The sequence below is a fragment of the Polistes fuscatus genome, unplaced genomic scaffold (assembly GCF_010416935.1).
Source record: "Polistes fuscatus isolate 324 unplaced genomic scaffold, CU_Pfus_HIC Scaffold18, whole genome shotgun sequence".
In the NCBI taxonomy this organism is placed as follows: Eukaryota; Metazoa; Arthropoda; class Insecta; order Hymenoptera; family Vespidae; genus Polistes; species Polistes fuscatus.
The window spans coordinates 673,765-679,858 of record NW_025113086.1 but is presented as its reverse complement, the minus strand read 5'-3'; the positions used below and the strand labels follow the sequence as shown (position 1 = coordinate 679,858).

General features: G+C 26.4%; 1 non-coding gene across 1 annotated transcript; it reads right to left on the bottom strand.

Annotated features, from left to right (window-relative positions):
* Positions 1-3,688: 3,688 nt before the first annotated feature.
* On the bottom strand, positions 3,689-3,761 carry Trnap-ggg. Its single transcript has one exon. It is a non-coding gene; the product is annotated as a tRNA-Pro (tRNA).
* Positions 3,762-6,094: the final 2,333 nt, after the last annotated feature.

Here is a 6,094-nt window from a genome sequence, read left to right as displayed (position 1 = left end):
TGACGTTGTTGTTTTAATTGTTGCATTTGTTTATTTTGTCATATTTAGTGTCGTTTGCCGTTATTAGCACACGTAGCGGCGTGTTTATTATAAGGGATTCAAAGTTTCAATCCTGAAATTTACATTTCTTTTTTTTTTCTTTCTTTTAATGTTATTTAATGCCTATGTATTTTCAAGATGATTTTAAAATACTAAATCGTGTGTAACGAATTAAGTTCTTTTTTCTTTTATGATATACGATCGGAGAAGTAAGGCAATTAATGTTTATTTTCGTGTTATTGAACAATGTTATTATTGTTATTATTGTGAGGTCCCGCAAGGATTTCTTATAGAAATTTTGTTTCAGAAATATTTATAAAAGCTTAATCAATTATTTTACGAAGCATTGATGTTGTCATAACGGTGAATAAATTTTCTTATTTACAAATAAATATTTAAAAATCTAATTAATATTTTAAAACATATGATATTCTCTCTCTTCTGTTTTATATAAACAATGATAAGGACTGTTAGTTTAATGAGAAAAGGATTGTGTTATGGTACAATTAATTAGCATAGGGATTTTAGTAGTAGTATTTTAATATTTGAATATACTAAAGAGCCTATTATTTTATCTACTATTACAATTAGAACAATAAAATAACAGTAAATATGAAAATTGTGTATTCATTTTTTATCTAACAAACATTTTCCACATCCCTGTTTTTTTGTAAAACATAGGTTAACTGTTGATATGATCTCCAGCATTTATTTCCTTGTTTTATATTACTTATTTGTGACGAGAATTCTAATAATATTTACTAAAATTTTGTTAGAACTTTTTTAATTAAGAATTAAAAACGTTAAAAACAAAGTTTCATTTATATATTGTACTTTAATATTAAGATAAATTAGATAAACTTGGCGTATTTATGAATTTGTTATTTTTACTATTTATCTATTAATTAATTCATTTCAAGTAATTTTTATATACATAATTTAGTCTCTTTCAATATTTTGTTAAAAAATATGAATATATAGTTCTACGATTCCAAAAATCAAATAATTCCTTTAATATTAGACTAAAAGATTTTGTTTCAATTATGTTAATAATTATTCCGAAAATATTAATGGCATTTCGTTATTTGGAGAATTAAATAATTCTAATTCTTAATTCAATCAAAATTTTTTTATTTAGGTTAGCTTTAGAATCATTTAAAAAATACTGAGTATATTTAACTATTGAAAAAATTGAATAATTTCATTTAAATTCAATCGCATGAATTAATTTCAATTAAAAATTTAGAATTATTTAAAAAATATTAATTAAGTTCTCGACGATACAAAGAATAAAATAATTTCTTCTCTACTTAACCTCCTAAAAAATATCATTTCAATTAAGGTTAATAATTATTGACAAAAATATTGATTAGAATCAACAATGAAAAGAATCGAATAATTCCATTCTTACATGACTAATAAATAGCATTAAAAGGAAATTTTACAATCATTAATAAAATATTGATTATATCCTAGAACTGAAGAAGAAATTCAATAATTTCTTCTTAATTCAACGGAAAGATTTCATTCCTAGTAATATTAGTAAATATAGAATCGGAGAATTGGTCGGCACCTTTCTGTGGCGCTTCGTGCCAAGAGTTCTTCGTCTTGTTCATCTCAAGGTTCATCTTAGATAATGGCAGAGTTCTTGCGGAGGAAGAAGCATTGCGTGTGCGGCTGCACGACGGGGACCATATCTCAATTATGGGATTAATATACGACCCATAAAAGCGATACCGCTGTGTTCCTTCCTTCGTTCATTCTCTTCCACTTCTTCTTCTTCTTCTTCTTATTCTTATTCTTTCTTCTTCATCATCATTCTTTCTCTTTCTTACCTTCACACTCATTCGTGGTCTCTTCTCTCTTGCCATGCACATTCCTACCAAGAGAAAGAGAAAGAGAAAGATAGTGTGTAATCCAATTAGGTACGTACTCGGCACTGAGAATATTGCTACGATTCGTTCCTGCCAATAGATCCCTCTTGCTACGGCTGTTTCTTCAAACGTAAGCGTCGACGTTCCTCGTTGTGTTTCAAACGCGCACGCCGCGTTTATACTTTTACACCATTCGCTAAACCTTTTTCAAATTTTTTCTCTTTGATCAACGAATTTTCAACTTACCACTACTCCAACTCAATAATATTTACGAGCGACGTTCGCTTATTAGATTCCGAATACGGCTACTAGAATCATTAAATTGTGCAACGAACGTGGCGTAAGATTCTTCTCGATCTTTCTTTAATTGAATTTTATTTTCTTATGACGTATCATTTGCTTTTTCTAACGTCCATTTATGAATTTATCTTATATTTATGATAATATTTATTAAAATAGGCTTGAGATACGTTATTGATACGTTTAGAGAATGAAATTATGACATTTTTTTTAAGGTTAGAATGGTAATACTATTTTTAAATAGAATTAGGTTATAATTTTACACGTTTAATATATTGGAATTCTTTCCATAAAATGTGAATAGGAAATGTACTTTATATTGTAATCATTATCTTTTTAAATTAAATTATTAGAGAGATTTTACTATGTGGAAATTATTAATTTTAATTAGAATGCTATTAAATATACAGTGAATTTCTATTAAAATCACACTGTTAAAAGAAATTCATATAGTGGATTCAAGATGAAGAAAATGTAGAAATAAATACATAAATATACATTGATTATATATTTAATGAGTTTAATTTAAAAGCTTTATTTATAGCTAGTGATTTAAACAAATGCTAAAATAATTTACAGTAAACGCTCGTAACTAAAAATCTTACATGCTGGTACAACTGTAAAAACACAGAGTATATCCCTCTAATTTTATTCATTTAAATATTCAATACTGAGAATTTTTTTATTATTATACTAGTAGATTATGTCTTAAAAATTTTGACATTATTATATTTTTGATTTCTCTTTTAAAATATTAATATATTCTATATTTTAATATATAATTGGATATTACTTACTGACCAACTCAACATTAAATTGAGCATATCAGATAAATTTTTAATACTGCTAAATAAGAATTTACACTAATAATAAATTTACAAGATAACCTAATTAATTAAATTATGTTAAATATTAAAATTGTACTAAATGATAAAAAAATAAATATTTAAAGATAAAGTTACATGTTACGAAAGGAGAAATATATCTGTCCAAATAAAGGTTCTATTTTAGGTCATTTTCTTGATATGAAATTTATGATTCGCTTTTTTTTGGTTTCAAGGGACTTTTTTCAACACCTTCTCAACACTGCCTATCATCTTTTTTATTGTTTGTCTTAAATCAACATCATTTGTAGTTCTAAAGAAGTCACACATTATAGTACTAATTCTTACCTAGCCTATCGTTGCATAACTTTAGTAATCGCAAAGAAAAAAAATGGTCTTCACTTGCTTTATTTTCGGGCGAATGCTCTGTCCATCTGAGCTACCTAAGAACAACTTTTAGTCCAAATTATCGAACAATCCCATTCTAGTAACCGACCCACGCTATACATAAATACACAATATTCAACGAACTTGCAGTTATACACTAACCAAACTGTTATTAATGTATAAGCAACGAACGAAACTGTGTTTCTCATATATAACGTGCGTGCGGCTAATAAATGGAAATATTAAAATAATTTGGACCTTAATTGTCTAGACTGGGACTCGAACCCAGGACCTTTCGCTTCCCAATCGAGCGCTCTACCACCTGAGCTATGAAGACCTATGAACGTTTAGTATATAATATTGTATATAATATGAAGTATCAAGTTATCCAATAAATATGTGCGGTTTTGACAGTATTTTTTACTTATAATTAGAAGCAATTTCACAAAATTAATTCTTAATCTAATAACATAACCAAAATTCTTGTCATTTCATATAATTATGTAATAATAAATATGTCTTCTGGGAAAATAACTACCTTATCGACTGAGTTCGATTATCTAAATCTATCGGTAATATATTTCTTTTATTTTCTTAACTGCTATATGAAGCATTATTTAGTATATTGATGCGTTAGGTTATTTATTTTTGGTATTCTACCACGCGCGCGCGTAGTATCTTTTTAATATATATTATTTATATTATTGATGTAATTAATAATATTTTATAATATTTATACCGCGTTCTACTACACAAATAAGGTGAATATAAACTTATTATTATCATATCATATATACAGGAGCTTAAGAAAATGTTTTAATATTATTCGTGCTTATGTTAATTATTAATGGAAGTAAAAAATATCTTATAAACATTTGTTCTAAAATTAACATTCTTAAAGTAATTTAACTTTTATTTCTTATGAATGGTGATTATGGTAAACGAGTCTTTTTACAGCATATTGAATGTTCCTATGGAAATTTTCTTAGAAATACTTTAGTTCAAGATTTTCAATATAATTTTATTATGAAATTGAACAGAAACTACTAGTTATATCAACAAAGTTTATTCCATAAATACAAGTATAATATTAGGCCATTAACTATGAAATGTCTGATTTCAAACTTGAAGTAACACAAGTAATCAGATGTTTCTTATTTAATGACCTAATACGTACAAATCATAAATATTCAATATCTCTTTCTTCCATTTTAATGCAATTCTGACATCAACGAATCTTAGATACGTATCCTATAACATTTTTATGCAACTTCTAATATATTTATTTTATTATAAGGCATTCTATTGTAAATCAACATTTACTTACAATATTTATATTACGTTCTGAAAATTTAAAAATTAACTTCAAGGATTAGAATGAAATATTCAAAGAAAGGAGTCTCTTTGGAGGATATTTTGAAGTATGTACTGAAACACACAAGAATGTCCGAATCCCGAGCACTGTACCTGATTATTGAAATTCTTAAAGTTGGAATTGCCAAAGGAAGAATTGAAAAACTTCCAGGAAATTTGTATGCCCTAGCAAAATGCAAGCCAGGTCCGATCGCAAAAAAAATTCATGAACCAGACTTCGACGACGATAGTTCCGAAACTTCGATCGATGTATGAAACTAAACAATAAAATAAAAAGTTAGGTTAACTGTACCTTATATGAAAAGTTTGATTGAAAAACATTCCCAGACGTTGTGATTTTTTGTTTCTTTTACAATGTAACTCTCATTAAAAAATAAAAAAATAATAATAAATTTTCTTATGTTAATAATTAACTTTGTTTCCAATTGTCTAACACATGTTCTTTTTTGTAAAGAAAAAATATTTCGCAAGATTCTCATTACAGTACAGTTATCGTACAGTTGTCATCAATAATATGATTTATGAATAACCTTTAAAACAGTAAAAGGATAAACCTGTGAGTTTGATCAGGTAAAACGACATTTTAACATCGATATAATATCGAATACATCTAGCCGAATATCATCCTTTGCTTGATTTTATGTACGACCATAAAACGCTACTGATTTAGGTTTCAGTAAAATGAGACACCTTTCGGTCATAATTTTTCACTTAAGTACAAACATAAAGCACATAAGTAGATTTCGTGCTGTGAAATGTTATTATATAGTCAACGGACTATAACAATAAAATTTCTTTATTATAAACATGTTGTATTTTATATTACTTATCTATTTCATATTTTATTTTCATATAATTCTTTTCTTTTCTTTTCTTTTCGTGTGTTTTATTTGGTTTCAAATTATAACGTCATAACAATATTTCTCAAACACATTGTTTTGTATCAAAAATCATTGGGTTTTGTAAATAAAAATTAGAAAATCACGATGATACTATTAGTTGTTCTCCAAGATTTCTTAATTTTGCACCATTAAACGATTATTCGTGAGACTGTTTTAAAGAAAAGGTATACAAAGTAAAAATCGATTAAAAAATCATGATATACTATAATTCAATGAATTGAAAATTTATTAAAAAAATGTAATAATTATTACAACGTATGTGAAAAATCTAGTTAGTATTTTATAACTTGTAAACGAATAAAAGTCGGATAAAAACATTTGAGGTTCTAATAATTATTTGACGTTTATAATCCACTCTTAGAGTATGGTGACTTTTTTCTCAACTGGCTCAATA